The sequence below is a fragment of the Myotis nattereri genome (assembly GCF_964212035.1).
Source record: "Myotis nattereri genome assembly, chromosome: 2".
Taxonomy (NCBI): Eukaryota; Metazoa; Chordata; class Mammalia; order Chiroptera; family Vespertilionidae; genus Myotis; species Myotis nattereri.
This window is the reverse complement of record NC_138076.1, coordinates 57046571-57070638: the sequence shown is the minus strand read 5'-3', so window position 1 is coordinate 57070638 and position 24068 is coordinate 57046571. Positions and strand designations below refer to the sequence as shown.

At 39.1% G+C, this 24068-nt stretch overlaps 1 pseudogene across 1 annotated transcript; it reads right to left on the bottom strand.

The window, feature by feature from the left end:
- Positions 1-20945: 20945 nt before the first annotated feature.
- On the bottom strand, positions 20946-22728 carry LOC308513716 (polynucleotide 5'-hydroxyl-kinase NOL9-like; annotated as a pseudogene). Its single transcript has one exon. The product of its transcript is annotated as a polynucleotide 5'-hydroxyl-kinase NOL9-like (transcript).
- Between the last annotated feature and the right edge of the window lie 1340 nt (positions 22729-24068).

The window sequence follows — 24068 nt, the reverse complement described above, 5'->3', positions numbered from 1 at the left end:
TATTTCTCTTAGCATAATGCTCTGCAGTTCCATCCATGCTGCTGCAAGTGGTAAGAATTCCTTTTTTATAGCAGCATAGTATTCCATTGTGTAGATGTACCACAGTTTTCTAATCCACTCATCTGTTGATGGGCATTTAGGCTGTTTCCAAATCTTGGCTATTGTAAATTGTGCTGCTATGAACATAGGGGTGCATATATCCTTTCTGATTGGTGTTTCTGTTTTCTTGGGATATATTCCTAGAAGTGGTATTACTGGGTCAAATGGCAGTTCCAATTTTAAATTTTTGAGGAAACGCCATACTGTTTTCCACAATGGCTGCACCAGTCTGCATTCCCACCAGCGGGGAAGGAGGGTTCCTTTTTCTCCACATCCTCTCCTGCTCTTGTCATTTGTTGATTTGTTGATGATAGCCATTCTGACAGGTGTGATGTGGAACCTCATTGTTGTTTTGATTTGCATCTCTCAGATGATTAGTGACTTTGAACATATTTTCATGTGTCTCTTGGCTTTCTGAGTGTCCTTTTTTGAAAAAAGGCTATTTAGGTCCTTTGCCCATTTTTTGATTGGATTGTTTATTTTCCTTTTGTTGAGTTGCATGAGTTCCCTGTAAATGTTGGAGATTAAACCCTTATCAGATATCTGGTATTGTGATCCCTCCAACTTTATTCTTCTTTCTCAGGATATCTGTGGCTATTCTGGGTCTTTTTTAATTCCAGATGAATTTTTGGAGAGTTTGTCCCAGATCTTTGAAATATGCCATTGGTATTTTAATAGGTATTGCATTGAATCTATAGATTGTTTTAGGTAATATGGACATTTTAATGATGTTGATTCTACCAATCCATGAACATGGTATGTTCTTCCATTACTTTATGTCTTCCTCTATCTGTTTTTTCAATGTCCTGTAATTTTCTGATTACAGGTCCTTTACGTCCTTGGTTAAGTTTATTCCTAGGTATCTTAATTATTTTGGTGCAATGGTAAATGGGATTTTTTTCATTTCTCTTTCTGTGAGTTCATTATTGGTGTATAAAAAGACCATAGATTTCTGGGTGTTAATTTTGTACCCTGCTACATTGCCAAATTTATTTATTAGGTCTAGTAGTTTTTTGATGGAGTCTTTGGGGTTTTCTATGTATAATATCATGTCATCTGCAAATAAGGACAGTTTTACTCCTTCTTTTCCAATTTGGATGCCTTTTATTTCTTCTTCTTCTCTGATTGTTATGGCTAGTACTTCTAGTACTATGTCAAACAGGAGTTGTGAAAGTGGGCATCCTTGTCTTGTTCCTGTTCTTAGGGGAAATAGATTTAGATTTTGCCCATTGAGTATGATGTTAGCTGTAGGTTTGTCATGTAGGGCTTTTATTATGTTGAGGTATGACCCCTCTATTCCCACTTTGCTGAGAGTTTTTATCAAGAAAGGGTGTTGGATTTTGTCAAATGCTTTTTCTACATAGATTGATATGATTATGTGATTTTTGTCTCTCAGTTTGTTTATGTGATATATCACATTTATTGATTTGTGGATATTGTACCACCCTTGCATCCCTGGAATAAATCTCACTTGGTCATGGTATATGATCTTTCTAATGTATTGCTGAATCTGATTTGCTATGATTTTGCTGAAGATTTTAGCATCTATGTTCATTAAGGATATTGACCTGTAGTTCTTTTTTTTGTGATGTCTTTATCTGGTTTTGGGATTAGAGTAATGCTGGCTTCATAGAAAGAGCTTGGAAGTGTGCCTTCCTCTTGAATTTTTTGGAATAGTCTGAGGAGGATAGGTTTTAGTTCTTCTTTGAATGATTGGTAGAACTCCCCTGTAAAGCCGTCCAGATCAGGGCTTTTGTTTGCTGGAAGATTTTTGATAACTGCTTCAATTTCTTCAGTAGTTATCGACCTATTCAGATTTTTTGACTCTTCTTGGTTGAGTTTTGGGAGCTTGTATTTTTCTAAGAATATGTCCATTTCATCTAGGTTGTCCATTTTGTTGGAATAGAGTTGTTCATAGTATTTTTTCATAATCATTTGTATTTCTGTGGGATGGGTTGTTATTTCACCTCTTTCATTTCTGATTTTGTTTATTTGGGTCCTCTCTCTTTGCTTCTTGGTGAGCCTGGCTGGAGATCTATCAATCTTGTTTATCCTTTCAAAGAACCAGCTCTTGGTTTTGTTGATCTTTTGTATTGTTTTTTTGGTCTCTATGTTATTTATCTCCACTCTGATCTTTATTATTTCCTTCCTTTTGCTTATGCTGGGCTTTTCTTGTTGCTCTCTTTCTAACTTTTTGAGTTGTAGGGTTAGCTAATTTATTACCATTGTTTCTTGTTTTTTGAGGCAGGCCTGTAGAGCTCTGAACTTCCCTCTCAAGATTGCTTTCACTGTGTCCCATAGATTTTGGATTGTTGTGTTTTCATTGTCATTTGTTGCCATGATGCTTTTTATTTCTTCTTTGATATTTCTGGTAACCCAGTCATTGTTTAATAGCTTGCTATTTAGCCTCCAAGTGTTTGATTTTTTTAATTGTTTTTATTGTAGTTGATTTCTAGTTTTATGCCATTGTGATTTGAGATGGTGCTTGATATGATTTCTATCGTCTTGAGTTTGAAGAGGCTTTGCCTGTGACCCAATATATGGTCTATCTTTGAAAATGACCCATGTGCACTTGAAAAGAATGTATATTCTGTGGCTTTGGGGTGAAATGTTCTGGAGATGTCAATTAATTCCATCTGATATAATGCATCACTTAGGATTGATGTTTCTTTGCTGATTTTTTGTTTAGAGGATTTGTCCAATGGTGATAGTGGGGTATTAAAGTTCCCTACTATGACTGTATTGCTGTCAATATCTCCCTTGATATCCTCCAGAAGTTTTTTTTTATGTATTTGGGTGTTCCTGTATTGGGTGTACATATGTTTACCAGAGTTATATTTTCTTGTTGTATTGCTCCCTTTAGTATTATGAAGTGGCCTTCCTTATCTCTTGTTATGTCCTTCACTTTGAGATCTAATTTGTCATATATAAGTATTGCTACCCCAGCTTTTGTTTTTTCATTTCCATTCACCTGAAAAACCTTTTTCCATCTTTTCACCATCAGTCTGTGTGAGTCCTTTTTTCTGAGGTAGATTTCCTGTAGACAGCAGGGTCATGTTTTCTTATCCACTTAGCTACCCTATGCCTTTTGATTAGAGTATTTAATCCATTAACATTTAAAGTTATTATTTTTAAAAAATTTTTATTGATTAAGTTATTACATATGTGTCTTTATCCCCACATTACCCCCCATAACCCCCACACATTTCCTCATCCCCCTGTTGTCTGTGTCCATTGGTTAGGCCTATATTAAAGTTATTATTGATAGGTACTTGTTTGTCACCATTTTTATTCTTTATGCCTGTGTTCCTTCTTCGTTTCCTATTTCTCCTTTTTACAGCAGACCCTTTAGCATTCCTTGCATTGCTGGTTTGGTGGTAATAAACTCCCTTAGTCCTTTTTTGTCTGTGAAGCTCCTGATTTCACCACCAATTTTGATTGATAGCCTTGCTGGGTATAGTATTCTTGGATTCAGACCCTTCCTTTGCATGACTTTGTATATTTCACTCCATTCCCTTCTTGCCTGATGTGTTTCTATTGAGAAATCAGTTGCTAGTCTGATGGTGGATCCTTTGTAGGTAACTTTCTGACTCTCTCTGGCAGCCTTTAAGATTCTTACTTGGTCATTGGTGTTTGCCAATTTAATTATAACGTGCCTTGGCATCCGTCTTTTGGGGTTTATTTTGTTTGGAACTCTGTGAACTTCTTGGATTTGTGTGAGTTTTTTCTTCCCTATATCAGAGAAGTTTTCTGTCATTATTTCTTCAAACAGGTTTTCTATTCCTTGCTCTGTTTCCTTTCCTTCTGGCACCCTATTATGTGGATGTGGTTTCATTTCGTGTTGTCCCAAAGTTCCCTTAGGCTCTCCTCCTGTTTTTTAAGTTTTTTTTTTTTTTCTAGATGCTGCTCTGCTTGGGTATTTTTTCCTACCTTATCTTCTAGCTCACTGATGTGGTCCTCTGCTTCTTCTAGTCTACTATTAATGCTTTCTATTGAGTTCTTTATAGCAGCGATGTCATTTTTCATTTCTTCTTGGTTCTTCTTCATTTCCTCTTGGTTCTTACACATATTGTTGAATTTGTCTTCCGTTCTTTTCAGCCACCTTATGACCATTTCTCTGAATTCCTTCTCTGACATATTGCTTGCCTCCTTTTCACTTACTTTCTTTTCTGGTGATGCCTCCTTTTCTTTCATTTACGAGCTGTTTCTTTGTCTCCCCATGATCTCTCTTCTCCGGGTGTCTAGTTATGTAGCTCTCTCTCTCCTGCGTTGATTTAAAGGCATAAAATACAACACAACAAGGCACAGTGCACAAGGCACTGAACACAAATGTATTCACAATACTAATAACCCCAAATAAAGGTGACCACCTGAGAAAAGAGAATTAGGGGATAAGAAAAGAAAAAAAAAGTGTAAAAATGATATTGAGAAAAGGAAAAAAGTAAGTGAGAGAAGAAAGAGAATAAAAAAAGAAGGGGGGATCTATTTATATGGGGAGAAAACTCTAGTAGAACAACAACTAATCCCAGAGAATGCCAACAACAAACACCCAGAGATGAATGCAAACTGCAAACAACAACTAATAATAAGCAAGGAGAGGAAAAACAGAAGCAAAAAATAAAGACAAAAACAAAACAAACAAACTAAAAACAACAAAAAAGGGAAACAATCTCATAAACAAGCAAAAAACAACAACAATCTAATCAACAATCAAGCAAACAAGAACAATAGGACAGAGAGAAAGCGAGGCAAAACAAAACAGAATAAAACAAAAAAAAGTACAAAAAACAAAACAAAACAATAACAACAACAGAAAAAACAAAGCAAAACAAAAAAGGGAAGAGAAAAAAATTGATAGTAAAGAAGATGAAGAGAGAGGTGTGTATGGACTTGGAGCAGGGGATCGGAAATTATATTTATAAGTAGGATGAATTTTTAACAGATGGTAAAAAGAAGGAATAGGGAAAATCTAATGCAGGAATAGGGTAAGAGAACAGGACAACAAAAGGGGAAAAGTGAGGGATGGAGTGTTGACATAAAGGTAAAGTTGAGATAGAGTAAAATGATGCTTTCCTTAGGTGAAACCTGACCTTTCCATGAGGAAGAGCAGGCCTCGTCCAAGTCCACGTACCTGTGCTGCTTGAGATCTCGTGTTCCTGGGTTCGTAGCTGGTCCCTGGGTGCCGTGGTTGCAGGGTCCAGGGATGTATACGCTTCCAATAACAGCCACTCTCCCCTTCAAGATGGCATGGTCTCTGCGGCAGAGCCGGCCACTCTGGAAGAGATTTCAGCAGCAGTGGAGGCTGCCCGGTCAGGATCAGAAGAGCCCGGTCCAGCAGTCTCCAACAGTCCCCTGGAGTATAGCTATCGCTCACCCACAAATTTACACTCTCTGTACGTCCACACACTCTCCTTTCATTCTCTCACACACTATCTTGCAGTCTACCTTCCCATCAGCAGCCATCTTCTTCCTCCTATTATGTAGTTTTTAAAATTATTATTGTTTATTTTTATTGTTGAGAGTATTAAGATTTAAAAGATATACAAACACCCAAGTGAGAATTTAGGCTAAATTATTGTTAGTTTCTTAGTGCTGCTATAACAAAGTGGTTTAAAACAACAAAAATGTAATCTCTTATAGTTATGGAGGCCAGAAGTAAAAAATTGAGGTGTCAGTAGGGCCTTGCCTCTTCTGAAGGCTCTGGGAAAGAATTTGGCTTTGCTTCTACCTAGCTTCTAGTGGCTTCTGGAAATCCTTAGCCTTGGCTTATAGATGCATCATTCCAATCTCTGTCTCTACCATAACATGGTCTTCTGTCTGTCTCTGTGTCTTTCTCTGTACCCTTTCTTTTTCTTAGGAGGACACCAACCACTGGATTTAGGGCATATGCTATTTTAGTACAGCCTCATCTTAACTTGATCTTATCTATAGAGGTTCTATTCCCAAATAAGTTAATATTCACAGGTGTTGGCTATTAGATCTTTATCATATCTTTTTTGGGGCACAATTCAATACATTATAGTAATAAAAAAATAATCTTCCACCTGTTTCATTAATAATAGCTACTGTTTAGTGAGTGCCTACCATGTTCCAAACACTTTGTAAGCTTCTTAAACTTTTGCAAGAAGGTATTATAATTCCAACTTGCACATGAAGAAACTAAGTTTTAGATAATTTACCCAAGATCACAAAACTTGTAAGTGGTGGAGCCAGTATTTAAATCAGTCTTTCCTATTCCAAAGCCCATACTCTTTTCCCCATGCATTCCTTATAAATGAAAGAGAACATGGAATGCTTATACTTGGCTTTGTAGTAGATTCAGCCTTTACATAAAGATGTATTAAATATATATGTAAGTATTCAGATTTAAGAGAAGAAAGAAAGAGTTAGAACCACAAATGAACACCAGACCTCTGACCCTGAATTTGGAGTAGTCTGAAAGACAATGGATATCACCATGTATTACACAAAACATGAAGGTTCCACCCAATGTCCACTTAGAAAAAAATACATACTTTATTGATGGAAGAGAAGAAGAGAGGAAGGAAGAGGGAGAGAGAGATAGAAACATCAATGATGAGAGAGAATTATTGATCAGCTGCCTCCTGCACACCTCCTGGGTCATAGGTCGATGCTCAACCACTGAGCCACACCAGCTGGGCACAATGTCCACTTTTGTTGTTCCAAAGATATCACACATTTTAGGAGAGATACCTATTAATATTTATAAAGCAGACCAATGAAATTTTTAAGATGTTGAAATAGCTGAACAGATATAATTTGGGAGAGGTCCTATGGGAATGATTTTGGATATGACTACTTTGTTTATACTAATATATGTATTTTATTTTCAAATTGTTTTAGTGTAAAGTTTCTAATTCAATATTATGCTCACAGAGCTTAACATACAATATAAAAACAGAGCTTAAGTGAAAAGGGGAGAATGAGTTTTAGAAATTATTTTATTATTTCTTCATAGAGGCAATAAAATATTGCAATTATACTTTGTATTTATTTGGTTATCAGTGAAGATGAGAATTTAAAAATTATTTTGGGCCATTTACAATGACTCTTTTGCCTTTTTATGTCTTTAGTTCTTTATGTGATATCTGTTTAGGAATTGGACTTTTTTTCTCCTATATTAAAGGTAATAAGCATTTGTCTGCCATACCTGTTGCTAACCTATTTTTCTTTAGCTTTCTTTATTGCGCTTTACTTTTAACTCCCGCTCCCTCTTTTAATTCTTATTAGTCAAAGTTATAGCTTTGTTTTATTGTTCTCTTTTTAAGGCCATGTTTAAAAAGTCATTCCATACCTCAAGATTGTATAAGTATTATCTTAATATTTTTATCCTATTTATTCTTATAATTATTATTTTATATTTTAACCTTTACTCTATGTCATGATTTTTGGCCCAAGTTTCAAGTCTCCATTCTCATTAAATACCAGGAAGAAATACTGTTCTCCTTAAGTAAAGTAGCAACTATGATATGCCAGACTAGAGAAAGACACTCCTTGCCGGGGGACTTGCTCCAGAGTCTCACTGAATCTCAGATTCTTTAGCCTATGTTAAGTAATATGAGCTAAAACCCATATGCTGTCAAATTGCCTGACTCATCCCTGTCTCTGTTTCTCCATTATTGAACTGTGGGGTATTACACTTGCCTCTAATTCTTCAGAAGTTCTTGCCCATCACATAACTGCTCTTTGCTTGGACCATTCACTAGTTAAGAGTGCCATATCATGTTTGACATAAAGATGAAGGGAATTGCAATGAGTAGCATAGCCTCTCTGAGCCTGTTTGCTAATCTATAAAGAAGATAATAATAATACTTATTCATGGGGTTGATTTGAGGAAATAACGAAAATAATTCATGTAAAGCAGGTAAGTTCTATTAGAATTAGTGTTATTAGTGTTTTACAGCAATATTCTTTGCATTGGTATGTTACAAAGGATATGTTATAATGCAGATGACATTACAATTTATACCTTACTAATTTTTATTTTTTAAGAATTGAATTGAAAGATTGAACCAGACAACTTAATCAGCTTCTTAAAGATTAATAACAAAATAGACAAACCAGGTGGCGAATATAAACTACTTTTCACTGGAACATATACAAATTTGTAATTTTAATGGAAATTTCATTGCGTTAGCAAAAACATACCTAGGGCTTTGTTCTCTGAGCCAATTTAGCACATTAGGTCAATAGCAGACAATTGAGCAACTGTCACTCTCCTGTAATTATATCTATCAGAAAAAAAGGTGTAATTACTAACTCCCATAACACTTATTTAGTGTTCTAAAACTAGTTATTATAAAAGGGCATTGTTAGAACTGGAAAGGGTTATTTACTTATCTTATTTACCAATAGGGTTTCATTGTCTTTCAAAATATGTGAGAATATGATTATCTTAGATCTTGCTGGAATCTTTTAAACTTTACTAAATACAATAGAAGAAACCTTAATTTTGTGACCGCGTGTGCGTGTGTGTTAACCATTGAAGATATGCTTCTTGTATACAGTAAACACAAGCATGTTTTGAGATGTGTTTTGAGACTATTTTTTTTAGTCTACATAATACCCTATGTTAGATAAAAATTGTTCCATGTTAATCATAGGCATTATTAATTAAAAACCACATGCTTAGAAATTAGCTGTAGGGTTTGTCCTCCTGCCAGGATAGGGAAGACTCCCTGGATAGAAGATGTCACACTGACTAAACTGATGCTGTGTTTGCTCTTAGCCAAAAGGCCAAGGAGTAAGGCAGCCAATTGGCCGGGACTTAGCAGCCAGGCACATGGTTTGGCCACTGCTGGATGTAAAGCAATGGCCTGAGTGCCATGGGGGCTCTCTGATGAAGCAGAAGATAAGGGAGAAGAAAGAACCATTGAAAATGGAAGGATAATACAGCTAAACAGTAATGATGAAGAAAGGGTTATTTTTAGTGATTAAATATTCCAAATTGCGTAATTGGTGAGTGTTAAAACGCAACAAAAAAAAATCATGTTATTAAAAATTCTCCTGTGGACAAGTTTTTGCTTTAGGACTCAAAGCTAGATTCATTTTGGCCATCTTTAATGGATTGCCTGCCCGGAAGCTGCTCCTCTTTTCTTCCTTCCAAATCGTATTTTCTGTTTAGGCATCTACCCTCTCCACAGCCCATATGGTTCAGGGGAAGCTGGATTCATGCTTGAGGGGTGTCCTGAGAAGCCCACGGGCACTTGGCATGTGCCTGGAAACTGTTGTTGGTGGGCTGTGATAGGCATGTGACCAAGTTCGACCAAACAGGTGAAGGAAAAGGTGTTTCACTCCACATGGGGAGAAAGTCAATTTCTCTCTTTCAGCTGGCCATGCACAGGGAAGCCCGTCTCCATTCCAGTTGTTGCTGGCCACCCTTCTGCGACCAAGAGGAAAGTGAATCTGAGGACAAAGTGAATATAAACAGAGGATGTCGGGCTGAGAGGAATGCCAAAAGGTGGAGCTGCAGCTACATAATACCCTATGTTAGATTATGGAAACTGGATTTGCAATAAGTAAAGATTAGCCTGGGAGGAAGTCACAGAACCTGTGGAGAAAAGGAGCTAGCTCTGCTGGTCTCTGGAATTGCCACCTGGGGAACAAGGTTCATACAAATGGGATCTCAGCCAGGCATGCTTCCTTTCTGGTGTGCCTACCAGCCAGACGATGTCTTTTCATTACACCCTAACTGTGTAATGCCCTGAGGTAGCCCTACCTCAGGCTTCCTGTTATACTAGATAACATTTATGGCTTTTTAAAAAAATATATATATTTTATTGATTTTTTACAGGGAGGAAGGGAAAGGGACAGAGAGTCAGAAACATCGATGAGAGAGAAACATCGATCAGCTGCCTCCCGCACACCCCCCACTAAGGATGTACCCACAACCAAGGCACATGCCCCTGACTGGAATCAAACCTGGAACCCTTTAGTCCGCAGGCCGACGCTCCATCCACTGAGCAAAACCTGTCAGGGCCATTTCTGGCTTTTAAAAGCCAGTTGTAGTTGAAATTTCTGAAAGGACACACACTTTCATATCAACTTATAAAAAAGAGATTACTATTGAAGGCAACTGTGTACTACATTTTATAGAGCCTTTTAATATATTGTATGTATGAGTCTTGTATCATACCATGTCTTTGAAAGATGCCCATTTACCAAGCATACTGTCATTAAAGAAAGATAAGCATCTAGACTTTGTGGCATTTGAATTTACTCCACCACAGAGATTAGTTTTAAAATCATTTTATTTATCATACTTTTTATTTTTCTTAAAATGCCATTAATCATATTTCCTCCACCAAGTTGTACAAATAAATAATAGGCAATCTTGATAAAGTATTTAAGTTTTTAAAAATAATAATGTAATATGTCATATCATTATGTATTATTATTACCTGATGGGAAGCCACATCCTTCCAAAATTCAACACTTAATAAGAATATGTCTTTTATATCATGAACTTGACTTAAGCAAAGTACTGGACTTCAATTTATACCTGAAAACCTAAAAGGAAAATTCTTCAACCACTCTCTTTTTCTTTTCAAACTCTGATGTAGATCATGTTGATTCAGGAAAAAAAGTGAGACCCATACCTACGTACCAGGCTAGACAAATTGCTTTAGCCCAAAGATTGAAAAGACATCGTCTGGCTGGTAGGCACACCAGAAAGGAAGCATGCCTGGCTGAGATCCCATTTGTATGAACCTTGTTCCCCAGGTGGCAATTCCAGAGACCAGCAGAGCTAGCTCCTTTTCTCCACGGGTTCTGTGACTTCCTCCCAGGCTAATCTTTACTTATTGCAAATCCAGTTTCCATAATCATAGTAAACTAGAGCAGCATAATAAACTGCAGGTCATCCCTTGTGCAAGGTCATGCATAAACTGGTCCTTGGAGCACGCCCTAGCACTCTTTTCCTTTGCCTTGAGACTCATCAGGCACAAATTGTCCATGTCTGAAACTGTGGTTCCAACTTGCTTGTAACTTGCTTGTAAAAGATGGTTCTCTGAAATAAATGTAAAATGTAGGCAAAACATAAGAGAAATTAAATTTAAAACATTCCTTTCAGAAAGGAAGTGTACTGTTATTTTCTCTATCAATTGTGAGGGTACTTCTGGCAATATGGGGGCGGTTGTTTGAGCATCTCAGAGGAATGTGAATATGTTATTGGTCCACATCTTTAGAAAAATTTTAGATATTTTTATTCATTAATTCTACCTTTAAAGATTGCATGAGCATCCCTTCAGTTGATATGTTGTGCCAGGGACTGGAGACAATAACTAATGATCTTAGGATAGGATTTTAGGAGATGTTTTCAGGTGGGAGAGGGGATATGGGAAATTTTATTTTATTTAGAAAAGATCACTCTGGATGCAGAATGCAGAATGAAGCGGAGGAGAACAAGAGTGAAATTCTAGATATTTTAAAACATATATATTTTATTGATTTCAGAGAGGAAGGGAGAGAGAGAGAGAGAAAAACATTAATGATGAGAGAGATTCATTGATCGGCTGTCTCCTGCATGCCCCACTCTGGGGATCTGGCCACAACCCGGTCATATGCCCTGACTAGAATTGAACCATGACCTGCTGGTTCGTAAATTGACATTCAACCACTCACCCGGGCTCTAGACATTTTTTAATGCATTAGTTATCATGGCAGTCCCTTGGCAGCTGGTTAACAGTAGAATGAGCTCCTTTTCTCCAAACCTCCAAATCTGAAAATGCCCCAAAGTGTTTCTACAGTTACTCCCTAAATGATCTCATCCAGTTTCACAGCCTCAGATGCTATTTATATAAACCACACTTATGTCTCCGGTGCTGACCTTTCCCCTGCACTACCAAACACCTAGTGACCTCCTTGACATTGTCTCTTGGCGTCTAATAGACATCTCGCACATAACAGGCCCAGACACACTCTCAGCTTTAAGGCCAGCGAATGATCCTTGTGGAATGAGGGACTAGAATGGAGGAGCTTGGACCAGTCCTTCCAAGGGGAGAATGTCAGGGATGTCCAACTGAACTCAGAAGGCATGTGGTTTTTATGCAGCCGCCAGCATCATTAGAACTTGGTTTCTAGCTGGGCTCCTGGGCAGGATAAAAATCCTCGTGCAGCAGCTCTTCTCAAGTCTCTGGCAGGTGTGTGCTAGATCCAGACTACTAAATATTTTGTAATTGGAATGCCTTGGGCAATTGCAGTCATCTTACATATGTAAGGGACTGAGGGCAGTGTTAACATGACTATGCTCATCTCGTTAACATCCCATGCCTATAGACCCAAGCACAGCTGCCCGAAGGGCCTGTGTTTGATGCATGAACTATAGAAATGAGTCTAATTATATGAGCATCTGAATGCTTTGTGGAGGCCAGATGCATTATCCATAACCAATACAGAACGATTAGTAAGAAAAAATAGTCCAGCATACGTACTGTCACTCTTTAAGTAGCACTTGTCAATTTGTGTGTTTACTATGTTTATTATCTGCCTTCCAGACACTGGAATATAAGTTGCCAGAAGGCAAGGAATTTTGTTTTTGTTTTGGGTAGTAATATAGCTGTGACTCCTTGAACAATACCTGGCAGAAAGTTAGGGATTAAACGAACAACTGAATGCATATTAGCTTTTTTTAAAATCCTCATCCAGGATATGTTTTTCATTGATTCTAGAGCGAGGAAGGGAGAGAAAGAGAGAGAGAAACATTGATCAGTTGCCTCCTATGCATGCCCCAACTGGGATCGAACCCACAACCTGGGTATGTACGCTGACTGGGAATTGAACCCACAACCTTTCGGTGCATGGGACAATGTTCTAACCATGTGAACCACACTGGCCAGGGTAGCTTTTTAATATTAACCATGAAATTAGGATAGTATAGATAAACAATGCATGTCTATTTCGTCTACTCTAGTCAAGTGAGAGGAGTATGTTATTCTTAAACTGTGTACTGAATATATTATTATTAGATAATCAAATGTGGAAAAGAAAGTGGAGTGAAAAGGCAATATGCTACCTACTAAAAACTGTTGAACTAAATGACTACAAATTCCTGAAATGGATTTGAATATGTGAGATTTTTAGTGATTATTGTATTGGAGGAATAATTAATGATGATGAATTAAAATTATGTCAATGTGACATCCCTTTGTTATAATTTTATTGCTAACTTCAGCCTATGATTATTTTCACAGTTAACATTGCCATGTCATATCTGTAACATTAGTGGTTTAAACAATAGTTGGAAGGAAGCCTTTAAGTAACTCCAAATACAACTTTTTGGAAATTGTTCAAGGAGTCTGCCCTTGTTTACAAACATACATCAAATAAGACTTTGATTTGTAATTGTTTTATCTTCATTTAGAGAGAAAAGCTTTTCTATTGCAATTAAGAATAAGAACCTAAAATTTCTAAAAGAATGGCAAAATTTTAACATACTTTTGGATTAAATCTATTGTCGTTAGTGTTCGAAACTACTTGTGCATGCAAATACTAGTCAGTTTTCTGAATAAAATGGATATAAAAGTCAATATCTCTCTTCTATAACTATGAGTCACATAACCATAAACAATATATATGTGTTCATTGTTTGACTTCAGATTTCTCTTTTGTGGTCAAACAGTGAACACATATATATTGTTCATCTTTTTATCCCTCAGTTTTATCCTTTTTCCCCCTTTAGTCTCTACCTCATACACTGACACGCTTAGAGTGTAATAAAAAGCACACACAGACTTAAAGGCTCAGAAAACAGGAATTACTTGAAATGCTCGAGAGACCATAAAGTCTACCAGTCTAGTTATTTTACTCTAAAAATCTGAGAGCCAGAGAAATGATGGGCCAAAGGGTATGCAACAACTTCATGGCAGAAATGGTGCTGGAATTTCCCTATTCCTTGGCAAAGGCTGATTTCTTTTTATCTTTCCTTTGGTGACCTGCCTCAGCATTTAGTTGAGGACATGAGGGGAGCTCAATTAATACTGACTGATTTGCACTGTTTGGAATCAGCATAACTTCCTTTACATTTCATATGGAATTAAAAATAGTCATCCTGTTTTTTGTTAGCAGTCTGAAAAGCATCCTTAGAGAACATGCAAGGATGTTGTATGAACTATAGATAGAGCATGATTAAGCACCATGAGTATTTATTACTAGATAACTGCTGGAGGATAGATATTAATGCATTTTCCCAGTTAATTACTGATGGTCAAGAGCTACTATAGGAGGCAGAAGGTGGAGATTAAAGAGGGTTATGGGATAAATAGATGATCAGAATCACAAACACCTTGAAACTCTTAAGCAAGCCAGCACAACCTAACAGAAGAAGTGATTGATAATATGCATGAAGTTGGCAGGAACAATTTTAGCATTTATTTCCACCTTTTATATCAATGAGCTGACATGTTTGCTTGTTAAAAATATATTCCCTTAGACTTTCTTCTGGTCTATTTCAGCAATGCTTTAGTTGTACAATTTTATTTATTTGGACATTTAAGCTACAATCCTACATTTTAAAATCTTTTGAAATTTTGTAATTTTTATATTATGTATTGGTATGTATATTATAGTAAATTTATAAAGGAATGATGGATTTGAAGGTTTGTCGGGTGACAGTTACCACTCGTTCTTTTTAAGTCAGGTGACAAAACCTTTATTTCTTTTGGTTTTACACACAGGCAAATGCAAATTCAGGAATGCTTTGTCTAAGGAGGTTTTTCCTAACTTCAGTTGCATCAGTCTGATTGACTGAGGGAAAGAGAATAGCTCCCCAGCTCCTTCAAATCCCAAGGGACGGCTCAGCTTGCATCTGGGAGGTCAGAAACTGAACTTGATGATCTGATTATGACTTGGCACTGGAGACTGATAAAGAAAGAGCAAGGTGATCTGCTGTGGGTCTGGGACAAAGCTCAGGACATTTCTTAACTTATAGAAAAACAGGAAAATGTCACTTCATTTGCTTTAAATCTGACTGCATTCAACACTGTGCCAAGACATGAAGGTGAAATTTGACAGACTTTTTTTCATGTCGAATTTTTATTCTGGAATGTAAAACTCTTTTTAATTAAAGTATAATTGACATCCATTATTATACTGGTTTCAAGTGTATAACATAGGGAGGTTCCACTGTGTTATACACCTTAGAACAGTGGTTCTCAACCTTCCTAATGCTTCGACCCTTTAATACAGTTCCTCATGTTGGGGTGACCCCCAATTTCATTGTTACAAATTGAACATAATTAAAGCATAGTGATTAATCACAAAAACAATATGTAATTATATATGTGTTTTCTGATGGTCTTAGGCGACCCCTGTGAAAGGGTCATTCGACCTCCAAAGGGGTCGCAATCCACAGGTTGAGAACCGCTGCCTTAGAAAGCGATCACCACAAAAAGTTCACTATTCATCTGTCATTGTGATATTATTGACTGTATTCCCTATGCTATACTATACATCCCTGTGACAGACTTTTTAATGTGTAAACAATTGCTCTGAATTATTTTCTAATAGTTTTATAATTTGAATGAAACATCTAACAGTATATTTGACAGCAGTTACTTTGACATGTAATTTAATTGTTTGGGGAGTAGAGAATTTGGTAGAATCTATTTAACAAGTATTTTTTGCATCTACTTACTATAATGAGTAAAAAGATAGATGAAGGAGAGAGGTAGAGTTCTTACAAAGACTTAACTGTAGTGTTTTAAAGCAGAGTTGGTACTGAAAAGAAATGGAACTGAAAATACTTATGTTAAGATGTCATTAGTGACAATAAGATAAAATTTCATGTAACATTTGAAATTGAACTTTGAAAGAGAACACAGTACTTGGAATATTGCTCTCATTCATTTCTTCCTTTCATTCTTTCCTTGTCTTGCCTTTCTTCCTCGCTTGCTTGTAGCTTTAGCTTTTAAATCATCTTTAATTCCTTCTACTTTGTGCTCTTGGGAGGCCCTGCACTTTGAAAATACTTGACATTCAGGAAAATACACTTTATATGTTAAAAATCAATGGTGACACAATATTTACAGCCCAAAGGCCAAACATTTGGAGTTTCTTTATAGAGAGTAAGTGCTCAGAGACCAGCTTTGTGCTACTAAGCTGTAGACATCAAAGAATAATAATACAGCAGTTTTCAACTCAACGGCCCAGTGAAGTGAAGTATCGAGCTGTTTCACAGATCTGTAACAGAGAGCCGGTGTGGGAATCCTTATTTTATCTTAATTACTAAGGAGCCCTGTGTGTCTCAGAAGTCGCCATGTTTCGTTTCAAAACTTCTATCTAGAGAATGAGTTTATAGACCTGTGTCTACAAAAGAATGACAATACTTTGAATTAGGTCTTAAGAAGATTCAAAGTGCAGCCAGAAGGGGGAATTCTTTAGCTAGCCTCTGCTATATTGAAGGGTTTCAAAGAAAGCATGTGGTAGGTCTGTGATTTCGTAGAAAGAAAAGAAAATATTGTAGTCGAGGACTCCTCTGCTACCTAGCAAGTTTAATTTTCTTGGGTTAAACACACACACCCTCAAACACACACTGCATACACACACATACACATACTCAGCATTTATTAGCTCATTAGAAACTGTATTGTGTCTGGCCAAGGAGTATCATTTGGTTTATACATTTGACCCTTCATTGTTATTAGTTGCTCTTTACTAAATCAGCAGAAAGAGAGAGGATGGCAATAACTATTACTAAGCTAATAATAATTATCAGGCCCAAACATAGTTATTGATGGCTCTGGCATCCTTTCATATGTGTGTGCTCCCGGTAATACCGATGTGTGACTTCTGTTATTGGGCATGAACTTTCTGTGACCTATCATTTATCATCAGATGAAGTTCTGCCTAGCCTAATAGTTACATTATGTAACAGAGCTTTCTGGTGGTGAAAGGAATCTGCTTTAACCACTGATGTGCTAGGGTTTCACATGGGGTATAAAGTGTTCATTCTCTTTACTTGTAAAGGAGACTCAGAGGGGGCTATCTGAGCACTTACTATAAAGTATTCACCTTGGAGAAAACTGTTGATGAAGCCAGGCAGGACTGATAAAGGATCACTCTGTGAATGGCTCCAAGCCAGTGAAACAGGGAGGCTTTAGGAAAGAGGAACCCCTTAAATTAACAGAAATTGAATTATCTAAGAAGAGCTCTAGAGATTTTCAAGTACACACTGCCCTTTCCCTTCAGGTTCTGGATGATGAAGTTGATAGTCTCAAGGTCATACATCCTATTTATGCCTTTTCCCACCAATCTGCCCTTCAGGGACAAAAGGCAGGAAGAACATGACTTACAATCAATGTCTTCAGGACATCTTATTGGCAATTGCTACCAAGATCACTGTCGAGCAAAGAAACACATATTTTAGGTATTTCTCTGAAATCATAGTGGAAATGTACTAGCGAGGAGGTGGCTGGAGTTGGGTGGGGTAAAGGACAAAGCTTCCAGGGATTGAGAGCATATAGCAACAGCATGTGAGGATCTTAGATTGGCCCCACCAGAGAACCCATTAGCTAGTGTGTCCTGCTTCTTGTGGAACAATGACATAGGTGGTTCACCTAAAGTGCTAGTGTGTTTGGAGAGAGTACAATGTCATCAGAAGACCTATTGAAAGCATGAACACTGCACATATATAAAGATAGTTCTTTAATTGGTGGCTATAGCCATTGTGGGCAAGGCCTTGCATTGTGTCCCTGGATGCTGGCGTTAGGTTATACTTCTGAACCTCTAGGAAGTTCCAATATCAGTAGGCTTTGAACTTCATAGGTCCTACAGACAGCAAGCCAGAAGCATTTGTCAATGAGTAATTTTGCCTGCTTGATGTACACAAGGAAGAAAGTAGCAGAGAATTCACAGGCTGCTGTACAGAAGGCAAGGCATCTTCATTCCTGAGGTTCATCTTGAGGAATCTCTGGAAAGCACTCCTGAGGAATTTGGAGGGTTAGGAGAGAGGTTCTGAAGTGTCTATCAACCGAGAGTCAGATTCCCTCACTGTAGGAGTATATTCATTTGCTAGAGCTACCATAACAAACTGGGTAGCCTACACTACAAAAATTGTTGTCTCACAGTTCTGGAGGCTGGACAGCCAAAAACAAGTTGTTGGCAGGGTTGGTTCCATCTGAGGGGTTGAGGAGAGGATCTGTTCTAGGCCTCTCTTCTTGGCATGGGACGGCCAGTTCCTCCCAGTCTCTGTTAACATCATCTTCCCTGTATGTACATCTGTCTGTCCAAATTTATCTTTTATATAAGGACAATAGTCATTTGAAATTACTGTCTACCTTATGACCTAATTTTACCTTGATTATCTCTGTGAAGACAACTCCAAATAAAGTGACATTCTAAGTTATTGGGGGTTAAGATTCCATCATATATATTTCAGGGCACAATTCAGCCCATAGAGGGACAGTGTGCTTGTTTCTTTAAGATTCATTTGCATTGCTAATGCTGGCCAGGAGCTGTGTTTCATATGTCAGTGAAATTCTTGAGTGTATGTGTTGTGTGCACATTAATTAGTTGACTTCTTTCTTAGCATGGGATTCATGGTCAGTCCATGTTTTTCCACAATGTTTTACACACCTGACAAAGAATTTTGTCATTTATTTTTCTATCTACCTTTTCTATAAATGGATCTCTTTAAACAATGACTTTAAAGATGAATTTAAAGAATCACAAAATTGGTGGCTAAGCATTTTCATATTCTAAATCACCTATTTCTTTAATTTTCTTGAAATAAGCATGTACTACTTTGGAAATTGAGTACACAAATGATTAATAATAACTCCAATGTGGACTCATTCTTACCCACCCTGAACCAAAATAGACTGTAGAAAGAATAAGCACAGTCCATCATGTTCATAATCAAATGGACAACCAAGGTCCATGGCACTGCTGCTGGTCTGACCAGCACACCCTGCAGATGACCACAGAGCCTGTCTCCAGGACCTCTGAATCCCCTGTGAAAGGCCTGTACCAACTTCCCAGCCAACTCGAGAGGGTTTGGCCTTCTCACCAATGGCTGGCACCCTCTAGAGCAGGGGCAGGGAACCTTTTCCTGCCAAGGCCTTTTGCATATTTATAACATCATTCTTGGGCCATGCAAAATTATCAACTTAAAAATTAGCCTGCTGTATTTGGTCAAACATTTAATTAACTCACCCCAATGCCTTGACAGGGCCAGACCAAATGAGTTCTTGGGCCATGGCCTGGATGTTCCCCACCCCTGCTCTAGAGGCAATGTTTGTTTCCTTTACTGATGGGGACTGAAGCAAGACAGCATCCTTAAACACCAGCAGGAGGTTAAGCTAAAGGCAAGCCTGCATTTAAGGAAAAGGCAGCTAACAGGGCAGCACTTTCATTCTGCACTTGCTGCTAATGACCTGTAGTGAATATTATTATAAATATACAAGGAACTGGGGAAGAAGGCAAAAAATTGATGGTGGTGTATTGTCTCAAAATTCTTTGTAAGACCAAGATAGAAAAACATATACAAGTTAAATTTAAATATAAATAAGAGGGAATAAGAAGTTAGACCTTAAATGGTCTCTAGAATATTAAAATTTACCCTGGAGTGACAAGGGTTCCTGTGAGAACTGGCAAGTCTGTGGGTCTATGAGATGCTGAGTACTTAAAGACAATGATAATCGATGATTTAAATGAATATAGATTTTAAAACCTGCATATCTTAATAACCTCTTTCAACTTGACCTGTTAGGAAGCTGAAATTCACAATACCAGTTTGAAATGCTGCCTCAATAAGTATCTCACCATCCTCAACACAGAAATGGTATGACCCAGACTGCTCATCCTTGCATACCAAAACCACTCCAACCTTGGAGTACAAGGAATGGTGACCACCAGGGAGAAGAGGAAGAGTGGATTTCCATCATTTCCCCCCAAAGCTACCTGGGAGACCAGCACCATCACCAACTTCCTGCAGTCTAAGAGATAGTGCTCATGGTGCAGAGCTGTCCATATGTAAAAGTTCAGGTCCAGCTGCCCGAAGGCAGGAAGGGACCTTTCTCACAGAGCGGCCCCAGCAGGCCTCTTCCAAACAGCCTAGTGTCCAGCTCTGCCCTGGCTGTGTCTTCAGTCTCAGACAAGAAGCCAATTAGGACAAATCTAGTTTTAGAGGCTCCAGGGGATGATTCCTGGATTTGAGAGAAATTTTTGTTCAGCATATTAATGTAGGATTTTTTTTTTTAAAGAAAGGTTCTTGAGTCCAAACCTCATCTGTTAAACCTTGATTAAATTTAAAGACTAGACAGGATAAATGAACACTTGACCCACAGGAATGGAAGAGAAGTTAGATAGCATCACGTGATGAGGGGATGGGAAGGACCACGGGGGCTACAACCAGTCCCAGGCAGACCCCACCAGCAGGTCCCTGCTCTGGCCAGCCATCACAGTGGTGAGGACCAAGGTGGATCTCCACATTCTGTTATGCTTGGGTCCCACTGGCCAGCCTGCTTTCCTCCTTGGTACAGTTTTTGGGCTCCAGTCTCCCTATTTCTATCCAGATTCCAATAATCAGATCCTTGAAGAACTTTTTGAGGAATCGACCATATTCTTTGTTTAAGTGGCGTAAAACATTTTCCTTCCTGCTTTATCCCTTAAAAAATAAAACATCATGTATGATGACCCATAGGGCAAAACTAGGTCACATAGCTTTAAGAAGGGGGTTAAATTTACTATAAACTTCCACAAGCTATGTAGGAAACACAGCTATGTCAGAGGGCCATTGGCAGCGACCAAAGTCCATGAGTCTCCTGCTGTCAGGCTGGAGATAAAGTCAAGCCTTCTTCCCTTATTAGTTCTTTCTCTTAATCAAAACATCATTTTGATTTTCGATAGAATTTTGATTTTGGGTATTGTTTCTCCTTACACGTTTCCTCAGTTTCTCTTGCTCTAATTTCCCTTGATGATCTAGGAAAGACAAGATTATAATCTGTCATCACATAAGATTTTGTCCCCTGGAGCTCATACTGGCTCTTGGTTACACATTCTGGAATGGAAATGGCAATGGCCAGCAGACAATTCACATTTCTTAGCTCTTCCAAGGCACAGGCATGAGGATGTGGTAAAACCTCTTGTCCATGTCGATCTCTCTACAAATTCCAAACCCCAAACATTGCAGATTGGAGTCCGGGCAAGCAGGATGGCCTATTTGCATAGCCTCTGATGTCATCCAGGATCTTGCAAAGACCAGTTCAGCTGGCATTCACAGCACCCAGGACATGGGTAGGAGTGACATTGGCACGAATAATCCAGAGGGCAACTGCATTGAAAGGGATCTGATAGGATGTCAGGCCATGTAAGGGATGAATCTGTTTCAGCACTGGGGGCTGCAGCTACCAAGGTAACCGAACACTGCCAAGTCACAAAAAACTCGGTTATGTGACTCTCTAGTTCCTGGAGTTTTTCTTAAGGCAAAATCTGACTGGACGCACATCAGCTTATGTCCAGTAAACACAGCCAGACTCTCCTTTTCTTGGTCAGCAGATTATCTGCAGATTCTGCCTGGTAGAAACCTCTCTCTCTGACTTTGGATTTGCTTTTTGTGTACAAGCCATCCATGTCGTCTGCATAGTCAGAGGTGAGGTTTGGCAGGATTTACTTGGACCGGAACTGAACTAGCGAAGGAAGTGGCTGGGAGATGGCAATGGGATCAGATGAAGGAGAAACACGAGCCCTTGGTCTGTCGCCCAGCCCATTGTGTTGACGATAAGAGGGGACTCTCTTGTAGGAGCTGAACACATACTTTAGCATCTCAATGTCATTCTCACAGCTGTTTATGCAAGCATATTTCCCCAAATACACCATTTTCTTGGTGTTCTCTGGGAGATGAAAGGTGGTCCTACAGCTGGTTCTGTATTGTTAAGTAAAGAAATGCAACCCGAAGGAGAAAATTCTTGTCTGTCCCAGATCACATTCCAAATTGTCAACACAGGAAATAGGATTTAACAACTGGTTAATCAGGTATCAAATAAATGTTGACTTTCCAACATCCTGAGATCCACAAACCAGAGTGACAGAGCAGCCATCCACTTCCTCACAGGAGACCTTGACTAACTTCCAGGGCTGAAAGGGCGCTCTCCATTAAATGAGGCTGTTTGTTTTGTTTTGTTTTGTTTTGTTTTGTTTTGTTTTGTTTTGTTTTGTTTTCCTTCTCTTTTCTAATGCCAACAAAACTCAAGGCGAAATGCGCAGAGCTAGTCTGGAAAGTGGGACTCTCTTGAACGAACATATAAGATAAACCTGGATGGCTGATCATGAAGTTAACCGCGGAGGTTTTCTGATTCTCTAGCATCACAGTGGAACACTGGAGAGAAATTCTCCATCAACCATCGCCCGTCACCCCGGTTAAGATGAGCTCTGAGCAAGGTTCGGGCTTCCTGTTTCACCTCCTTGCTTTCCCCAGGCATCGAGGAATGCAGGCGAGAGGGGGTGCAGCGGCCACAGCTTGGGAACGTGGGCTTGGCTGCCGGTAAAACCAAACACCTGCATCTGGCCACACAGGCAAGACACAGGGCAGATCCCGCTAAAAGTGAAACTCTGCCCCGGGACAGCAGCTGCAAGCGCGGCCCGCCGGCCTGGGCCTGGCCGCAGTGGCGGCATGGAGAGGCTCTCCGGGCGGCTCCGGGCGGGGTCATTGTCCGAGGTCAGGCTGGGGGCTGGGCTGGGCTGGGCTGGGTTGCCCCCTCTCCAATCCCCCCAACACCCCTACCGCCGCCCCCACATCTTGATCTTGGGCCTCCGGGCCTCCCTCCCGAAGCCCCGCGCCGGCCTGGGCTTGCAGCAGCCGCGGCTCCCAGCGCCTTGGGCAGCACCGGCGCAGGGCCCGGAGCCGCGGCTGAGCTGAGCGCCGGCCCTGCGGGCTCGCGTCCACAGGGAGCCCAGGGCCAGGATTCGGCGGCTGCGGGGAACCCGCCTTCCGCGGTGCTGGCCACCGCAGTTGGTTTTTGTTTTGAAGTGGAAAGTGTCTCTTCTTTCTCCATGCCCCCTTCCTTTCTCTCCGACTACCTCTTTCCCCTTCCTCCCCTCTCTTTTTAATAGATCCGCTTTGTGTTTTCTTTTATCAGTTCTCTATTTCTTCTTCCTTGGTAATCATAGCTCATTTTTTGGGTTATATTTTGTTGCCACATTTTCTAACATGTTCTTTTCGGCTCACATAATTTTCCTCTTATTTCCACCTCCGTGAAAGCGTTGTTTGTCATGGGCCGTAGAAAGGCTGAAGCAAAGACCTGAAAAGTGTCTCATCGCTTTTGGCATCGGATTGTGAAATGTTTATTAATCTTTCTACGGGACTGTTGTTTGTCCCACATTTTAACTACCTAGAGAGTAACCTGGCACCATGAGATTATCCTTAATAAATACACTTTGCTGTTAATGGTTTGAGACAGATTTGGTGATTTTGAAAAAAAGCTGGAGAGTTTAGGAAGAAGGTGTTTTATCCTGAGACCTTACTTGAGTCCACCCATCACTAGAGTTGGAAACAGAGACAATAGGCTTTTTTTGGCTTCCAGAGAAAGGTCACCATCATGTGATGATATTATTAGAAGAAAGCAGAACTAATTGCTGGACTTTTTTCATCCATTAATTTCTCTCCCGTCTTCCCTTTTTAGCTCATAAAGCCGGTGTTCCAATGATACATGGCTGGTGAATATTTAATTGCCGTTCTCAAAAAGGTGTTTTGCAGTTTCGCATTATCCTCCTCCTCATGGTGGTGAAAGACAAGATGGGTACCGCGTGTGTCTGAGAGTCTGTACTCTGAGAATTTTCTTTAAATAAAAGGTAATATATCATTAGGTCTCCTGCAAAGGAGACCTTCCTCTGTTGCTTCTTAATGAGAGGTGCTGATGTGAAATGACCCCTGCTTTCCTAAACACACAGCAATCTAATTTGAACCTGTAGGCCAATTACAGGCCTCTGTGGGGCAGTTTATGGAGAAACAATCA